Consider the following 20,286-nt stretch of genomic DNA (forward strand, 5'->3'; position numbering starts at 1 on the left):
CATTTGTTATAATAGTCCAATGTGCTAATAATATCATTTTCAAAGGGAGACAATTTTCTATATTGTTGCAGATAACTGATTAGTTTTTCACTGTTGTTAGATACGTTGTTATTATTAAAGTATAGATTAGAGGCGAAGGGGATTCAATACTTTGAGCGGTTTTAATAAATACTCCTTTCAACAGCTTTCTTTAGAGGCTTTATTTTGTTCCTTGCCGCATTCAGCTGCAATAATAGGAAGAATTGTCAGCACCAGTTCTTTTGTAAGGTTCACATTCAGTCACTAATCACAAATACAACACTGATCTCGTCTAAAGAGACACATCTCTGCCAAAATTACCTGCTACAACTCTATCAAACACAGGGCACTACACTGTGAAATGACCTACAGCGCCGCGTTTTACCATTGTGTCTCCTGCTTTATTTGTATTTTGATGTGGAGATGAGATTGGCCAACTTTACAGTGGTACAGATATTCTAATCTTTACTGTAATTTTGATGTATTATAAAGTCTACACCCACAGTTTTAGTGGTTATTTGTACACTTCTCTGTAAAAACAAGACTTCCCAGATAATATTGTATAGCGTTAAAAAAATGTGTATTTGTACTCCATATTGCCATGATAATTATAGCAGTCCATGATGACTAATTGGTACTAAAGGAGACTATAATGGGATTTTGTAGGAGTGTATATAGTGTTCTGAACTTATTTGCATACAAAAAGGCCCTGGTGGATTTTTAAAGTGCTGTGATCCGACTGTGGCTTTCTTTGAGGGACTGCTAAGTAAAGAATAGCTATTTGTATCAAATGATTATCCGCGGCACTTGAAATTCTTCTGCAGTCACACAGGTAGCTCCAGTCAGTGGCCTTTATAGTACTCACGCCCGTATGATGAAACCAAGCATCTCACAGTCAACTACCCCTCCTTAGCAGCTGGTTTACAATCTTTCCCACACCTCACAAAACACAAGGAAAAAAACATTACATAACGCTGAAGTTGGAACTAGAGCTCTAACTGTCGAAGGAGGGGGTGGTGGGGGATCCTCAATATTTAACACACCTCATCCTACATTCACTTTGACTCGGGCCGAGGAATAACCTTCTGATCTCGTCCATCAAAGCTTACTCAGCCAGTCACCTCACATCTCCCTTTATACCCGAGTCTAATCGGCACTGATTGGCTTATGAAAACCCTAATCACTGAAAATTACTTTCAGTGTGATGCCGGTATGTGTGAGTTCTGAATAACTTTAAAATGACGAGTGACTGCAGGAGGGTTTTTCTGTGCCTACTTGATTTTAAGTAGCTCTGCACAGTCACTCTATATGGATGTGGTTTTGAAATCTAATGAGAGAGAGCAGAAAGCTCTCCTCCACAAAGACGGAGACGGCCAAATGCCTGATGAAAAAACATTACAATACTCCTGTTGCAACCCTCACAAGCACGGCCTATATACTGTGTATGACACCTCAATCTGGACTTCAATTGTTCTTGAAGGCATCTTTATCCATATGCCAACTATACTATGTCTGTGTAAACTGATATGGAGTTAGTGACCTTATTCTTTTTAACAGTTTTAGTGCCTCATATTAGCCTTGTCAACTCAGTGGAGAGGACTCATATAAAGGTTTGGACCCAGGCAATCTCATTCCTAGTCTGATATTGCTAAAGGACAACCGCTAATGCATCCAACTAACTCAGCTGTGAACTCATCATTTTATCTGAAGGTATTATGTAATATACTTCATATTTCATCTGTCTCATACCGTTGTCTCCTATTAAAGAGTTATTTTAGTGACTAAATCATGGTTAACATTTTCACCTGCATGGCTCAATGGATAGCAAATTTAGCTTGTCAACCACTGTGACTCAGATGTGTTCTTTTCTTTATAGCAAACAATCATGGACCCCAGAGGATGGGAAACCTCATGATGTTTTATCGTAACACCACTTTGAGGTTGACCTTTGTAGTTTTTGGTTAATTGCTGTAAAATTTGGGGGAGATATCCATGGATCCCAGTGGATCCTAACAGCTTTGATCCTTCTACGTCTGGATCATAGTTTCTACTTAATCAGTGAAACACAGCAACATACATGGGAAGGGTGAGCAGATAGTCATGGTTCCCAGAAAATCCAGAAAATGCATCCTAATAACTCTGGTAATTGGCTGGCAGCAACACAATGCATTTAGGCATGCAGACACGGGAAATGTGACCTGCTAAAGATCACACTGAGCATCAGCATGGGACATAAAGGTGATTTAAGTGACTCGAACGTGGCATTATTGTTGGTGCCAGACAGACTGGTCTCAGTAATTCAGAAACTGCTGATCTACTGGGATTTTCCCACACAAGCATCTCTGGGCTTTACAGAGAATGATCTGAAACAGAGAAAAAAATCCAGTGAGCACCGGTTCTCTCACCGGTGAAAATACCTTGTCGATATCAAATGTCAGCAGGGAATGTCCAGACTAGTTTGAGCTGATAGGAAGGTAAAAGTCACTCAAAAAGAATTTTACAGCCAAGGTTTGCAGACGAGCATCCCCAATGAGACATGGAATCGTGAAGCAGATGGGCTACAGCAGCAGAAGACCATGCTGAGTAGCAAAGTGTAGTTTAGTTGAGGTGAAAGACAAAAAGCAAGCTGTGCTGACTTCAAACTGATGCAAAAACTAGACAACAAAAAAAGAAAAGAAAGGGACAAATCTTAAAGAGATACAATAAATCTAGCTGGAAAATGGATACCTGGAACAGTTGGCATCTGGGTTGAATAAAGACAATCGGGCAATGAACCAAAGAGAAACAGGGGAGGTGACTGATTAGATGACTAAACAAAGGCAATACTAATTGGGGTGGGGAAAGTAATCAAAAGGCAGACAAAGAAAGTAAATACGAAAACAGGGGCACAAGAAGGGAACAGAGTAATCTGGGAAATGACAAACAGAGAGACACAGATAAGGAAACAGGAGACGAGTGGAAAGAGAAAACATGAGGGAAGAGAACTAGGAAATAAAGCATGATCCAAACCCACAACTAGAACCCAAAACCACAACACACTTAATGTGAATAATATTAGTCTTTTACTTTCACTCTAAATAGCAGGCTTTTTGACTTTATATACTGCAGATAATGAAACACGCTGACTTGATGAGTGTCTGTGTCCTAGCAGTGACCGCATTTTATCGGTGCTCCCAAATAGACTTTGCCAGTTTATAGTCACACAAATCTCAATTATACTTGTAATACTAATTCTTATAATACTATTATTCAGATCCTGCTGCCATACCTATTCTAATTGAACCCTCCCTCAATTGCCCCCTTTCCGGTGTTGATGTGCTACAAAAATGTTCTGCGGAAAAACTGTAACACTCTTAAATAAAAAGGGGGCAAACACAGTAAATGACAGGACAGGAGGGGCCCGAAACAGATGGCTGTTCCCTCTACATAAGTAAATTGACCATAAATTCAATTCATTTCTCCCCGGTGTGTGTGTGTGTGTGTGTGTGTGTGTGTCTGTCTGTCTGTGTGTGTGTGTGTGAGAGAGAGACTTAGAGAGAGCTTATAAGCAGGAGGAGACTTTTTCTTTTCGTGCACAGTCGCACTGAATTAAATCAAATTGAACGTTTCTTTATCACATCACAACCAATGAGGCTAATTCCAAATGATTTTCTGTTTAAGAATTGACAGTAATGTCTATTGTAAGCTATACAATACTGGGATACTGGTTTCCTTCTTGTCACTCCAACATATTAGAACTGAACAGTGATTGATAGAGCGAGGAGAATAGGAGGGAGAGAGAGAGAGAGAGAGAGAGAGAGGTGGTTAAGCCTATCCGGAGGAAGAAGCAACTAGCCAAGAAGCCTCAGCAGTTACACTTGCCAAAGCGGTTCCATTTAGCCAGCAGGCTACACTTGCAGCATTCACCGTTTAAATGTGAATGAACAATTTTGCATACGTGTTCGAGCCACAGTCGCTCCGCGTCTCTTCCTGTCTGCGCTGTGCAGGAGAGGCAGCTGGGAATGGGATTTCCTTTAACATAACTTAACGGCGGCAGCAGTTGTTGGACCGGCGTTTTTCTTTTTTTCTTTTTTTCCTTTTTCTTTCGGCGCCTCCTCGCAGCGGATTTACAAAGCCTCTCCGGAGCCCGCAATGAAATTCAGCACCCTGGACAGAGACTAAGCGTTTCAGCACCCGGGGCAGCGATTCACCGTCCACTGGAGGTAAGCCAGCAGGAGTTAGCAGAAGCCCTTCTGCCTTGTATCTTTACGGTGGTGAGGGGAAAGAGCAGGTTAAAAAGGAGACCAAATGACTCCTGAATGTGCTATGACTTGTCTCAGCGCTGCTTCAGAGCGGGATATGCGCACATGCCAGACATTAAAACGGTGATGCTGAGAGGTTGAAATCACAGAAAGCACAGTTTCCTCGCTAGTAAGTTTAAAAAAGGTTAGTATGTGTAAAGCTTTCCCAGTTCTGCCACTTTCTGTCGTTCTTGTTCCGACTCTTTTTGGGGGGTTTATTTTGGACGCTTCTTTAAAGGAATTCGTGTTGTGTGGGGGGGGGGGATAAAGACGGCTAAAGTAATTGCCAAGCATTACTTGTTTCTACAGCTATTTGAATGATTAGATTTGTCGCCATGCTTCGATAAGCAGGGGGCTTCCGTTTGCCCCCTCCCGCCGGTTTCATGTAAGGCAGCTGTTTATTTTGAAGAGTCAGCGCGTGCCCGGGCGGCAGCGGCAGCGGCTCGTGCCTCCGGTCTGCGCGGAAAATCAGCCCTTCCGTGTTCAGAGGCCCCCACCAGCCTCCGCACCCAACACACACACACACACACACACACACACACACATAGACGTTCACACCGCCCCCACAGCACGCGACTGTTAATCCTCACGACCCCTGTGCTTTCCCACCTCATCGATATTTTAGCCTATCTGATAATGGGCACAAGAAAGGAAGGCGCTCCTCCCTTTTAGCACACGCATTTACTTCAATATTTCTTTCTTTATCGGAGAGACCAAGCCTTGGTTTCAATTTCTCGCCTCATTTCTGAGTTTTTAAAGCCACCAGCCGTGGCTTTAACCCGATGACTCCAAAGGTTAATCTTGCAGGTGTAACCACTGTGAAGCTTCAGATGATTAAAGTGTGCGTTAGGCCGTATAGTTATAGGTGTGTGATAACCAGCTTCTTTTGCTACCAGTCAGAACTATAGTTTGGTAATTATTGGAGTGTATATAAGAGGAAAAATGAGTACATGAGCTCAAACTGTAAACCTTTTCAAGTGTGAATACATGCTGTTTCCCTGTTATTGTATGCCATGTAACAGTAAGATGTTATTTGGGGGGTAGACTGTGTGTGGAGCTGAGACTAAAAGGCCTTTTTCATAAACTTTCTTACGCCTCATAGATTAAAACAACAAGCATATTAATCATTACCCCACTCATGAATAAAACCCACAGACCTTTAAAAAATGTGTCAAGTGTTAGCAAATATTGTCACGTTAAAGGTTTTCTCTTTTCTTAATGCCCATTTAATCTAAGCAGCACATTAGCTATTGCTGGGATTAACCATGTGACCTTTTGGTTTCCAGACTGGTGCTTAAACTTGATGTGGCCACCCAGCTTGTTCACTCCATGCATTGCTTGATCTGTCGGCTGCAGCTCTTTTGCACGAAGAAATTAGCTTTCAAAATGTAAAAGAAGAAAAATGCCAGTGTCAGGGCTGCTTTGAATAAGAGGTGACCCCTGTGGTTTCTGGTGGCTTTTTTTTTTGCCTGCGGCACTCCAACAGGCTCTGATAGCCCTTCAGACACACTCTCACACACATGCATACGCTCTGACTGCGTGTAAACCCACAGTGATGTAAGCCTCAGTTTTTAAAGCCTTGATTTTAATGATGTTCATTAGGATTTTGATTACACTGAATGTGTGATAACTCTCGGCACTGCGTTAAGTGTGTCTGATATGTCGGCTCAGACTCTGAGTGACAAGAATTAAGTGGGAGGAAGCAAGAAGTGTGAATCACAGCGGAGATGTTGCCACGGGGCTCCACTCCCGTGTCCTTGAAAGAAAGAAAGCATATATTGATATGCCAGTGTTGCCTCTGGGTTATTAAGCTCTGGGCACCACTGTATAGAAATTGCTGCTCTATATCATTGGGATGATGAACTAAATGCAAATTAATCTTTCATGCTCAATTTATTATCCAATAAACAGACCATGAATTTGAATTTTAATAGTGGCCCTACAGAGGGCACACCCCAGAATTGCCTTTTACCTTTCTGTAAACTGCATTTATTTTGTTTAAAATTGCAGTGGCTGCAGTGAACATGAGATGCTCTGAGTTCAGGGCAGTTGTTCTGAGGCATTTCATTTTCTTGTACCATGAAAGCAGTGCCAGTTTAACATTCATTTGCCACCCAGAGGGTTACCTCTCAACTGGGGTACTGTCTCAAACCATGCCTCATTGAGAAACATGGCACGGCACACCCACAGCCTTAGGGTCAGCAGTTGGGAGTCCACACTGGCATCCACAACACAGCTTGTTGATGGGCTTTGCTTTAGATTTTTCTTTTCTTTTTTTCTTTTTTTGCATTACATAGATTGCAGAACCGCGTTGCTTTTCATGAGTATGCATTTTACTTGCTCATTGCACAGTGGATCATGTTTCTGCATGCCTGGAATTCCATTTGTGGAGTCTCTTAAAATTCAGGCCTTTGCTAGAAATGCAATTAGATCCCATATTGCTATAAATACATGATGGGCCGATCCGAAGGCCACCGAACAGGCAGAGGCAGTGAACACCCACTCACCCTCCTCACTCCACATCACTCCCCCTTCCTAATCGAAATCCTCTCCCCCTCACCCCGCCACATGGTGAGTTGTGGGCAATTTGAATGGTCAGCAGAAGACAGTCTGGAAGCAATGGCTGTCACACAGAATACTGGGCCACAGTGAGCCTCATCAGTATAAAATCTGCGTGTCCACAGAAGTGTGGTTATTCCCTCCTAGGTGTGTTTCTTTCGGTCCTGTTACAGAGATAAAAACTGGATTCATGAGAGTGCTCTGTCTTTCCTGTGCTAGGCTCTACTGGGCAAAGCGTGCTACGCTAAACTGTGTGGTTCTGTGTTGTGCCTTGCTTTGCTGTGCTCAGTGTCGTTAGCTGAAACACAGATGCTATTGCATCTGATGCAGTGAGCACACAGCTCGTCTCACCGGTTCCCTGCCACTGGTTTTCCACTCCAGTATCGCTGTGCTTCGGAGGGCTATAATCTCACTGACATAATGGCACCCACTCCAATCAATAGCCAAATGGCACAGCGAATCGATAGCTACAATACTGTACAATAACGTGGCCTGGGAGAGACAGAGGGGAGAAGCAGCATGCAGCCATCATGCGTTTAACCCTGAAAAACCCTTTGAATATATACTCCTTAATTATGGATCAAAAATACCAACCTTGTTAACGATCCATGTATTATGGATTGCTGCATGATCTATGCTAATATAAGCACAGCAGTTGGAAAAATACTGGCACCACTTTCCAGGCTTGCTTTCCTCACTCTCTAATCACCACACAACCCACACACAAACACACACAAACAGCACAAAACTAGAGCCTGAACTACTGTAAAATATAAAAGTTTGCATAGTGCACAGAGGAAAATCCTGAGTAAATATCCATCATTTGTCGTACTTGGAAGCTTTTTTTTTTTCAGATTTTCTTGAAAACACAAACCAGTGGGTGCCAATATTAGCCAAGGGGGAAGTGTTCACACATTTAGCCCTTTCAATTAACAGTTGTTGGTTTTCCCTGAGGACCCAGAAAATTCATTTGGTTTTTAAGTGTTAGTCAAGCTTTTATCTAAACCTAGCTTAAAGAACTGTGCGATGGGGGGAGTATGGAGTATATTCAGTTTTATCTGATAGAAACCAGCTAGTATTTCACACTGTAGAAAAAGCGCCTTTAAATGATCCAGTTTTAAACGTTTTGTCTGCACCATTCTCAGAGATAATGTTATGCACAGAGAAAAAGACCAAGACGGCTCCGGGAAGAATACAAATTGCAAAGGTAACTAGGTAAGGGTCACAGCTAGAGCTAAATAACGGCTGTTATTCCAACAGAGAAGCAAATTGCCCTGAATGGAAGATAAGAACTTTATCTTTATGTCTGTACCACACTTTAACACTGCTAGAACCAAGATATGATTAGATCCAGCCTTTAAAAAAATCACTGCCACCCTAAATGGCACTTTCTCTGTTAGAGGGCAATTTGGCAATCTGCTCAGCATCTCATAAAGCAGCTACACTGGACGTTTATAAATCAAAGACTTCAAATCTCAGAGTGTGGCTGGAGGAGAAAACAAATGTACCCATGTGAATTTTTAACCAATCACTCCAAGGTTTGTTGTGGTAGCATAAAATTCCACCTGCACCATCTGTATGGTGGTTAAAGATTTTATTTTAGTTTTTTATTAATCTCTGCTTTGACTGTGGATGTTTTTTTTGCTCGCAGCTCACTAATTTGCTCCAGTGGAGGATTGTTGACAAAAAAATAAAGGGACCTGTAGCAGGAGCAGAATGCAAATCTGCCTCTTGTCCTGTGTATATGCAGAAATGTTTGGCATGTCATTACCACAAATGTCACCATGTAACTAGCAGCTAGTGCCTTTCCCCTTACACAACAGCATGCACAGCACACATACATTTTTTAATGCCACCCATATACCCACCCACGCCCTGCATATACACATGCTTGCGCACTGAATGCTTTAAAGACAGTGTGATTGTGCGGGGATATAGAAGTGAAATATTGGAGCCATTGCAGCCCTCCAGGCATGCAGTTATCAGGGATATAGAACTGATGGGAAATCAATCAGCTCAAGTGGAGTGGCCTGGCCTGTGGTGAAGAGAATCTTGACTTTTTTAGGTGCATGCCTTGATGTCTGCAGCTTATGTTCTAACCACGGGTAGATGTAGAGAGATTTGTTCAAATATGGTTAAGTATGGTCAACAGTGGTTAGAAAGGGCCAAGAACAGATTGTGGTTTGGGTAATAATGTGTATATGTGAAGTGTAAATAATTATTGGGCTTTCCCAGAAACAGAGGTGGAAGTACTAATGTTGTTTACTGCTACAAGACCTCAGGGGAGCAGAGTGGATGTTGGGGGCATGTCTGTTTTTTTAGAAGAGAAACTGCAGTTTGCATCCCATTTCCTAATGTTGCTGTGTTTTACAAATAACGCAGTCGTTGGGCCAGGCTCTGTAGAAAAGTCTATGTATACGTTCTAAACGTATACTTCATATTTTATTTAACCTGTAAACTTTTTAAGTTTCAGACATGAATGCATGTCTCTATTTAAAGTTTAATTTCTGGCGCCTCAGGATGGAATAAGAGTGAGGGGTTTTTTTTTTCTTTTGGGAAAAAAAATGAATAGGGAAATACTCATTTCTTCAGACCTCGGTATGTGCTTAAAGACATTTCTAAAACCTGTGCGTATTTTGTGTGCATAAGTTAAAATCTAATCTTTCATGACTTCAAGGGGCACAAAGAATATGAAAAAGTAGTTTGGTTTAAATTTATTATGTCCAGATATCCTTGTAACCAGCCTAAAAGTAGGGTTCCTTTATCCATGAGCCTGATGAAGAACTGAGTGAAATGCAGTGCTTTTGCTCTGAGTCCTTGATTATAGTTTTACAGACTGAGTGCGCAGTATCTACCGCAAACACTCATGGCTAGTTTATTATGAATATGTTCTGGTCTTGAAATGAACTATTATGCATAAATACATGCTTTCCCCTCTTTTTAAGATTCTTTTCCTCTATATAAATATCTATCTCTAACCTTACCTATCCTACAGTCATATTTACTTGCCGCAATATAAGGGGAGTGTTGCAGAATGAAACCCAGAAGATCTGTTACATCTCTGTGTCAACCTCATTTCTAATTCATGCATGTTATTGTTGCTCTGCAGCTGCATATATGTTCTCTGAGGTGCACGGGCCAAACCTGAATCACATACAAAAATGAAGAGAACAAGGTAATGTGCTGTAGCTAGAGGCTCTAGAGGATTTAAGTGTCCATAAACATTAATATGCTATATTATCCTACTGATACTGTTTCCTTTATGGTGATTTTAAGTAGGAGAGTAAACCCATTTTCACATTTTCATGCAGACTTCTCAATGGCTTTATCTTGACAGGAGGTAGAGACAGGAAGTGCGCGTCTGTATGCATGTTCCATTTTTACATTTTTCAGGGCTCTTATAGGAAACAGCTTACAACATGCACAACCTCGCTCGTTTAAATGCTCGGACTGTCAGCAAAACAAGGATTCACATTAATCTGTCAGCATGTGTGTTTGGCTGTGAATGCATTTGGCCACATACACACGTCCATGGATAACGAGGGTGTCACAGCAATGCTCCAGTTTCTGCTGTGTAATACTATTAGAAGGGAAATAAACAGCAATATTCCATGTTTGTCCACATTTTGAATGTGTTTCGCATTTCCATCTTGTTATATTATTACTGCGAGTATGCACACCTGACCAGATGCTGTTTGTGTATATTTCTTTACATGTGTGCATGTGTGTATTTTCTAGATGAGTGGATTTCTTCTGATTTCTGAAAGGTATGTGAATACTGTATGTCTGGATTAGTCTTAAGTGTGTGTTTTGCAGTGTGCATGTGTGTTTTTTTTAAACTCATGTTGGTTAATGCCTCTGTGTGACAGTGGATGTTTGCATTTGTGAGTAAAGAGGAGTCTACGAGTGACAGCGAAGTGTCAGTGGGGATATGATTTCAAGAACCATGAATCACTTTGTGCTGCTTTTAATTTAGCATTACTGAAGGCAGGAAAGGTTTTAGTAGAGAAGAGAGAAGACATTATGGCATTTCTCACATTTTGGAGTTCTGTTATTACACTAGTGAGGGATACAGATGGGTGATGAATGCAAAGAACGGGAATGAGAAAAATAGCAGATGCTTCCATTTAAGATTAAGAGTTGGTAAATAATGTGTAGAGTGTGAATCAGTAGAATCAGTAAGGCATCGCTTTTTATTAGCTGAAAAACAAACCTGGAGCTACGTGAAAAAGAAGCTGCCTGGTAGTTCAAACAGCCAAGTTGATCCTCCTTCACACCCACATGACATACTCCCCTAACAGCAGCGTATATCCAATGCGCCCTTTCAATCATGGTGGTGTACTTAAGCTGTCAGTGATCTGCTCACTATTTGCTGCCACACTGCTCACCTGAAACCTATGCTATCATTCTGTGCATAAAGCATTTAAAACCCCCTATAATCTATTCCACAAGCTTGGCTAACTGAAATGGTTTTCATTCAAGCTGCAACCTCAAGGGCTGAAAAATGAAACCAACGCTCAAGTGCGAAAAGGGTGCAGTTCCTGAAGAGGCCACTCGAGGAATCCCTATAGACTTCAGCCATGAAATCAGTCCCTGTAGTTTCTTTCTCCCAGCAAAATAACCAAATCCCATTTGGATTTTGTGAAAGATAAAAATCAGGGGTGTTGTCTCATTACCTGGCAGTTGTGCCTACACAGGCGGTAGCTGTTTGCTGTGCCACGCCTCTACAAATTCAAGTCACTGATCTGGACCTCTATTCGTTATTTTTCTTTGTGTCGGTACCTTTTGGAGCAGTTATCTGACAAACGATATGTGCAGCTGCGAAGTAGAGCCCATCTAAGAAGTTTCTGCTCTAGTTTCAAACAGTGCGATTGCGTTATTATCTTAGTCTGAGCCACTTAACACTAATCAGCATTTGTTTCTATCTGTGGGATGCACCCATCCATCCATACAGTTAATGGATGAAGTCTACTTAACAAGTTTGCTAGTGTTTATTTCATCTTGTCATCCAAATTTTGTCTGTTTAGGCTCTGAAAAGCAATGTTGAAAATGTGGCTATGTACATCTTTTATATACAGGCTATACAGGCTGGCTGATATATGCTACATTTGCTGCAGTAGATTTCCACTGACAAACTATGTAAAAAAGTATTACGCTGCACCAACTGCAAGATGGTTTATGTCAACTTTTACCTCATTTTTTCTCATTTATAGGTTCACACTAAAGTTGACTTTTTTTCTGTACTTAGCAATAGAATTTTACATCACATTGCAAAAGAATGGTGAACATTAATAATAGCTTTTAAGGCATTTTTCATTTGGGTTGGAGAGCTGTTAGCAAGTGAGTGACAGATCAGTGTACCGGGATGACAAGGAGGCTTGCCTTTCTGGTTGACTTGTCTGCCATTGCTGGTTAAGAAGCAAAATGAACTGAGATCATCTGGAAAAACAAACATAAAAAAGACTGTCTGAAAATCTGCCAAACACAGCTTGTGGTGTACATCAAGGGCCTCGTTATGTGCGTCTATTTCTGTATTGTGCAAAGTGTCACCCTTTGTGTAGATGTCATCAAGTGAGAGTATGTGCGGCTGTGTATGTTTTCAATTATGTGTCACCATATGTCTGTTTGTACAGCTATATGCTGCCAGCTCATTATGGTGTTGTCTAAGTTGGACAATGGGCTAGAGGTGCACATGAGACAGATTTTACCCCACTGGAGACATAAAAATATTATCATAATAGCCACGACACATTTTGCTGACAGTCTCCTGCTGTTCTGTTGTTTATTTGCTCCTGGACAAAACCAGTCAGGGTTATATTGGCTAAGGCGGTGTCCAAACCAAATACATACAGTAGATAATAAGGGAACACTACTGAATCGTCCTCTAAGCATCCTTATTAGTAATTTTAAACTGTTCCTGTAGAGAATATTGTTTGGACAACCTTTGTAAAGCTGGCAGTGCTGTGCAGGTGTGATTGTGCGTAATTACAGTTTGTGCTTTTTTTTCTTGTAATTAAGTCTGGCCCACAGAGTCAGCACCCAAGCTAGCCTAGGCTCCGTGTACAATGCTACAAAACAGAGGCTTGCGTGATTTAATTACCGCACAATCGCACAGTTCACACACATGTGCACACAAACAACAGCAAGCCAACAAGGCTCATACTCTCTTCTGCAGCTCTCTGTATTCCCCTCTCGTTTGTCACTCGCTGCCCTTTGCCAGCCCTCCACATATTCACTGGGTTTGTGAGGTGCAGGAGGATAGCCACCATGGCAGGGAATTAACCCTGCTGTATGGGGCCACCTGACCCATCTGTAAGACATTATTGCCTGTGTGTTGTACGTTTCAGCCCACCGAGTGCAGTAACTATTGTGTATATCATCATCAATACAGATCAAGCCTGACGAAGGGAAAAGTCAGACACCCTGAGCTGGACTGGAGCCAGGACTGGTAGACTGATTAGTCCGTAGTGGCTGCTGGTAGATGTTGCTGGGGGGATAAATTCAGCTCCGTATGACTGTTACTCCGGCTCGGAAAAGCAGAAGCAGCTGCTGCTGTGTCACTGCCCCTCGGCTGTGGAAGGAGACTCTGGAGATACAGGACTACTCTCCTCCCCTTTTCCCCAAGCTTGCTTTCTCCCCCCTCTATGCCGTTACTCTTTTCCTCTATCTCTTTCCACTGCACCTCCCCCTCTCTCCCATCTTTCTTGCTTCCTTTCTCAGCAGCACTCAAACACCAGCACCAACAGGCAGTAGATAATGCAAGGACACACACACGCACCAAACAGTGATGTACTCTCACGTGTACTGCTTCGTTTTCTGTGTGGGCTCAAACACAAAAGATTGGTCCTTCTATCTTTCCTGTTGTCATACTGCCCAAATGTGTGTGTGTGTGTGTGTGTGTGTGTGTTTAGATACGCACACACTTGTGTATGGAAGTGCACTTTTAAAAGAAAGCAGATGAGAATTTGCCTACATACAAACGTGTGTGAGTGCTTGTGTTTTGTTTTCAGTGATGAGCACTTTTTTTAACTAGCCTGTCTCTCAACTCAGCACGGCACTAATAGGCATTCTGCAAGCCACTCTGCTCTGCAATTAGCCGAAAACCACGGGAAAAACATTGATAAACAAAGATGAAACAATTTACGCCTTGCCCGTTGCAAAACCCTCAATCGAAGTCAAATGCTATTATCATCCCGGCAATATATTTCGGCAGGTGGAAGCCCGCTCTGCCAAACAGATACTACTATACCCTTGAAACACATCAAACAAAAGCAGATGCAAGTGCCTGTTTGCTCAAACACTTATTAAAATCCCATATAGGCCACTTATGTGGGTGTTGTTACTGGAATCAGAGTTAAAGCAGTGGTGGCTGCTTCATCCTTGTCCCCACAGTGCTATGGCAGAGAGTAGCAGGGGCTACTAGCCATAGTTTCATGTCAGAGCCAAAGTCAGGGAATGCAGCCACCATCACCACTGAAAAGCTCCATCATCCAGCAAACACGCTCATCTATCCTGAGCTGACTGCAGAGCAAAAGAGATAGCTTGAGGAATTTAAAACAAAAAAAGGAAAAAAAGAAAAACATGAATTGTTTGCCCTTTCTTTTCTCATTGGCTTTCTATCTATACCATCAGCCATTGCTATAGATTTCTCTCATTTCGAGCTATTTCTTAGCTGAAAATGTTTACACTTAATGAAACCAGACCAGCCCACTCCCTGATGCCCGATGCCTTTGAACATTATTCTTAGCCTCAGCAGATCAATATCAACTATGTTCCCTGTCGGTCTGTTTGCAATCACTAAAACTTGGTAGTAATGAATTTTTTTTTCACCTCAAACTCTCTGGAGCTGTGTGATGAAACCAGCAGCATCTCCATCTCTTACTAGGCTTTTCTTGTGAATGCCATCAGGCCAAATATCTCTCGTATCTTGTTGTTTTTAATCTCTTGCCAATAACTGAAGCATGCCAGGAATGAAATGCTTGTATTACCAATCACAGCAGCCACTTACATTGATGCAAGTTGTTGGAAACCAAATGGAGGTTGGAAATTGAATAAGGGGCCGGGCTGTATCACACCAGCAGACAGACAGCACATTGTACTGGTCTGCTGGCACACTTTTTAAATCAGAGACGGTCAACAGGAGTCAAAAATGTTGACTGGTGCCTTGCATCACTGGACACTGGAGTGAGTTTTACAAGGTCTCAGTCAATGGCCATGACAAGCTACAAGCGACGTGTCTGCACTCTAGATGGCACTGGGGAACCCGTGCATCTATATTCTGAAGCTCATCTGTCTGAGAAAAAACAAATTTACAATTCCCACTAGCCCTGAACAGGAGTATGCACATGTACACAGTGAAAATATACTAAAAACGGGATAAAGTGCAGCCTGAGGACAAAATAAAGACAGACTACATATCTAAAATGATGAAAACTTCAATATCATAGGATTTTACTAGATAAGCCTACTAAACACAAAACATAATTGCTTTATTGAGGATCAAAACAGCAGGATTTCCTTAAAAAGGGCAGAAAAAATAAAGAAAAACAGCTATGAGCAGTGATAAGAGGGCTGAGCAATTCAGAAGGGTACCTGACCTAATGTTAAAACTGTGGCTGTAATTACTGATAGGAAAACCACTGTTATATAGTCATTTAAAAACCACACAGCTAGTTTGCTATAAGCAGTTGCAAAAATAATATGAGCTCACTTCATATTTAGAAGGGTGCAAAACCGTTTCAATCCATCCTATAACTCGTGTGAGGCTTGGTCTGAAACGTTTCTGTGTCAGTTTTGATGAAGATTGGGGGAAAAAATGTTTGTGAAAATTTAAAAAGAAAAGAAAATCCTTCATAAAGATTGCATCAGTTAGTTTGACGCTGTTGGCACTGAGATTCTCACGGTTTTACCAGACAGAAGACTTATTACATAATTTAAAAAATATATTATATATTATTTATATATTTTGGGGCAAATCTCATTTCTCTAGCACCCCTTATCAGTCACTGTCATAATAACTCAAAATAGGGCCCAGGCACCAAACCAGTGTTGTAGCTAATTAATATTTTTTGGAAATAAACAATAAACAGTCAGTTTTGCAGGTTTGAGAAAGAAGATCATCTGGGCCTATTTTAGGGAAGATTGTGGTATGAGAAATATTTAAAGTTTTCACTCAAATACAACATGGTGATGCCGTGGTTAGCACCGTTGCCTCACAGCAGGAAGATCTTGAGTTTGAATCCGCTGCTCTGCCGGAGTCTTTCTGTATGTGGTTGAATGTTCTCCCCATGCGTGTGTTCGATCTCTCTGGGTACTCCAGCTTCTTCCCACAGTCCACAGACATGCATGTTAGCCTAAATTAGCAGTTGTCGAAAGGTCTGATTGTGAGCATCAATGGTTGTCAATGGCTGTGCACCACCTTTTGCCCTATGACATCTGCGATAGGCTTCAACCCCACCAATGACCCTGAATTGAATAGAATGGATGGGTGGATACCTCAAATACAATATAGAACAAATATTACACAAAAATATCAACATCATAGGACACTGTGAAATCATCTTTGATCCAATGAATCCAGCATTGCCTTATTTTTGAAAATGGTTTTTGAAATTGATTTGTGTCTGAACAGAAGTTTTACTAAATTATGCTTTCGCTTTCTTGGTTCCAATGATTGCACTTCCCCACTTTCTTCATGATTATGACATGAAGTATACTTACTTCTGAAACATATTACTTACAAATTCAGCCTTGCTAAGACAAAAAAAAGACATTTTGAATCCAGGAAGATAAAAAAAAAATAGACACTTTGTTATGAGATTGGGCGGGCTATAGTTACATCCTAACCCACAACTTCATCCATCCATCCATTTGCTTCCGCTTATCCTTTTCAGGGTCGCAGGGGGTGCTGGAGCCTATCCCAGCTGTCATAGGGCGAGAGGCGGGGTACACCCTGGACAGGTCGCCAGTCTGTCCACACAGGGACAGACAACCATTCGCACTCACATTCACTCTAAATCCTGCAGTCCAAAGACATGCACTTAATTGAAAAATCTAAATTTTGATTTTTCAATTAAGTGCATGTCTTTGGACTGCAGGAGGAAGCCGGAGTACCCGGTGGAATGGTGGAATTGAACTCAGGACCTTCTTGCTGTGAGGCAACAGTGCTAACCACCGTGCCACCGTGCTGCGCGAACCCACAACTTATGTAATAATATTATTAGTAGTAATAATAATAATAATGAATGAACAAATAATATTGAAGCAGAAAATAACATGCTTTGTAAATAATTTGGGTGTTTTAGAGGAACTGCTACTCCTTGCATTCAAAATTCAGTTCTGAATTCTGAGTGTTTAATTGTATTTGCAAAGTATTTAAAGAATGAACGGGGTGATTTCAGACACAGTCCTGGACTCTAAGGTTTGCCTTTGGGCTTTTTATAACCTGCTGACAATGAACAGGACCTACAGATTGTTGAAATGATTGGCAGGGCATCGCTGTTTCATGTCACCATTTCTCCTGCCTCTGCTTTCAGTCAGAGTGGGTTTAAAGACTACAGTCTATTGTTTATTTTTTATCTGAAATTTAACTAAATCAAATTAGGCTCTGTTATGTACAGTGTGGGCTGGGAGCGCTCTGTGTCTGTATTAAAAACTATTTTGCACAGATACTCGTCCCATTCTTCATTCCAGAGCAGAGTTAACATGATTCATGATTATTGTCTAACAGCAAGCCCTGCTTTGTGCCCCCCTCCCCCATTTCTAGCCCTGCAGACAGCTGTGGTTTCTGCCTGATCAATGTGTGTTCTTAGCAACTCCATCTCTTTCTAATTAAGATATTTCACTGTGTTCTCCATAAGGATTTCACAGAAAGGTCAAGCTGACTATTTTCCCATTTGGGTCTCAGCACATTTGCAAAGGTCCTGCTCACCATGACGACTGATCTACATATTTCCACGTGACAAAATACCAGCAACTGATGGCATTACAGATTTTGGGAGGTGTGAGATGTTGGGCTGCTCCTTGTTCAAGCTGCTTCAACACCATCGGACTTATTTACTGGCATAATCGCCTAATGTTTCATCAGAGCTTTCCGATGGGACAAATGATCTCTATAAAACACAAGGAAACAAATTAACCACCGGTGTCAAGATTTTAATGGTTCCAATTAGTCAACACTTTGGGGAACGTGTATTATTAAGAATGATTGCATGCCACTTACAATCTGCAAATTCCACCTAGTTTGTAGCAGTCGCAAGCAATCTGTCCAACACTTTCTACACTTGTTTTACAGGCCTAACATTACTGTAAGTAGCGTTGATTTAGTGCGGTGAACATCATCTGAGAGCAGGGTGTTCAGTCAGGCTGACATTGCCACCCTAAGCCCACGCACACACAAATCTCCACATGCCAACAATATCAGAGAGGCTTATCCTGTTTTCATGTTGAAAAGGATAGAAGCTAAATATTCAGCCTATTATATATTTTAGGTAAACATGTTTTTTCCAGTTTGTGTCTTTCCTCTTAAGTGTTGCCCATTCGTAATGAGGCCAAATGGGTATTTCACACTTTAACTTTCTATTTATTTTTGGTGTTCCTATAACTTTCCATCACAACTGAGGGTTGTGATTTAAATGCAGAGCTGCCAGTAACTCCTGACTGATTTGTTCCCAGATTACATCCTTTGGAACATTATTCTTTTGGCAGCAACTCGTTTCTCTGCAGTGGTCTGATTCCAGACAGAGACAGTAACCAATCAGTTACCCTTAGCAAGCTTTCCACAATTTTGTGGAGCCAGCCAGAACAGCTTCTGTTTTCCATTGTTGTATAGATGAAAACAATCCTTTGCTTGGTTTAAAACGCTGAGTACTTTCCTCTGCAAGTGAAACAGCACTTTGCATTTCAAGTGTGTGCCAGCATGCTAGCAGGCTATAATGCTTATGCTAAATAGAGGTAACCAAAGTATGAAATAAACTGAATTTCTGAGTGTCTAAATGGAGTAGATGAAAAGCTGGATCACCTAAAGTTTATGAAAAACCAAGAATGAGTGTAACAAACTTCATGGCAAGTCAGCCTATTGTAGTAGTTCTGGAGAGATTATAGTCTGAGTCGCCATTGTCAACCTACTGATGGCAGTAGAGAAAAATTCAGGAGGATGACTAAAATCATTCATGGTCCTCAGAGATCTGTTTATGTAAATTTTGCCCTGCTGTTGGAGTTAGATAACAATTCAGCAGGTACCAGAGTACACTGTCTCAGCTGGGGACAGAGAACGTTGAGCAAAACTTCTCATTTATTGCATATGCTGGTATGTTATTTATATAGCTGTTAGCTTTCATTTGCAAACTAAAATTATTATTCCTTGGTTGTACACCTTGATATGGTGCAGTTTACTTCCATCACTCCTTTTGTTCTTGAATTACGGCATAGAATATCAAACAATAGCTGGTTTTCCACTGTTGTTTTATGATGTTACAATAGAGCTGCATTGGTCATTTTGGATATAAATTTGTGGTTTCGGACAAATGTGTAAAATTTTATTATTATTCTTAGAGATGAAAGAGTCTGAAAGACAGGTTGTTCCAGTGTCTGCAGTGATGCAGACCCTTTACTGCTGTGGTAAAGAGAGAGCCGAGTGTGAAAACTGATTGAAGTTCAGTTGAAGTTGTCAAATTACTGGTCGGTCTATGTTCCCACACCTACTTATAGCCACAAGCTGTGGGTAGAGACCAAAAGATTGCAGGTACAGCTGTGGAAATTAGCTTCCTCCACTGAGTGTCTGACATACGGGTCTCAGAGTAGAGCTGCTACTCCTCCACATTGAAAGCCAGTTGAGGTGTGGAAGGATGCCTCCTGGGCATCTACTAGGTGCTTTAAGCATGTCCTACCAGGAGGAGGCCCCGGGGCAGACCCAGGACATGCTGGAGAGATTACATCTCTCGCAGCCTTGGGAATGTCTTTGTGTCCTCTGGGAAAAGCTGGAGTACGTCGCCAGGGAGAGGGAGGTCTGGGTCTCTGCTTAGACTGCTGCCCCTGCAACCTGAACCTGGACAAGCTGTGGAGAATGGATAGATGGATTTATCACTGAGAGTGGCTGATTTTTATCTGTTGTGTCACATTAAATTTACAGTGGTTAAATGTTCAAATACGAGCTGAAAGACTGGAAAACAGTTCAGTTGTTTTTACAATAAGAAATGACAACAAAAAAATTCTGCATCAGCGATCAGCCAAATTGATCAGCGTTACATGAATATTAGCCTCCTTAATCACTGATGTATGAATTTTCATGCACATTAATTATGCGAGATGTGTTTTGTGGGGCTAGAATGACCTTTGACCACAAAAACCTAACAGTTTCATCCTTAACTCCCGTGAACATCTCTGCCGTAATATTGGTGAGATGTCGAGTTCACAAGAATAGAACAGATGG

The 20,286-nt window shown here is 41.4% G+C and overlaps 1 protein-coding gene across 2 annotated transcripts in view; it reads left to right on the plus strand.

The window, feature by feature from the left end:
- The first annotated feature begins 3,813 nt into the window (after positions 1-3,813).
- tmem121ab (transmembrane protein 121Ab) overlaps positions 3,814-20,286 on the plus strand; it is a 48,132-nt gene continuing 31,659 nt past the window's right edge. For both annotated transcript variants that reach the window (XM_025899135.1, XM_005475000.4), the window contains exon 1: positions 3,814-4,220. The gene's annotated coding sequence lies outside the window, so the exon portion shown is untranslated. The remainder of the gene's footprint in view (positions 4,221-20,286) is intronic.

Source organism: Oreochromis niloticus, linkage group LG15 (genome assembly GCF_001858045.2).
Source record: "Oreochromis niloticus isolate F11D_XX linkage group LG15, O_niloticus_UMD_NMBU, whole genome shotgun sequence".
NCBI lineage: Eukaryota > Metazoa > Chordata > Actinopteri > Cichliformes > Cichlidae > Oreochromis > Oreochromis niloticus.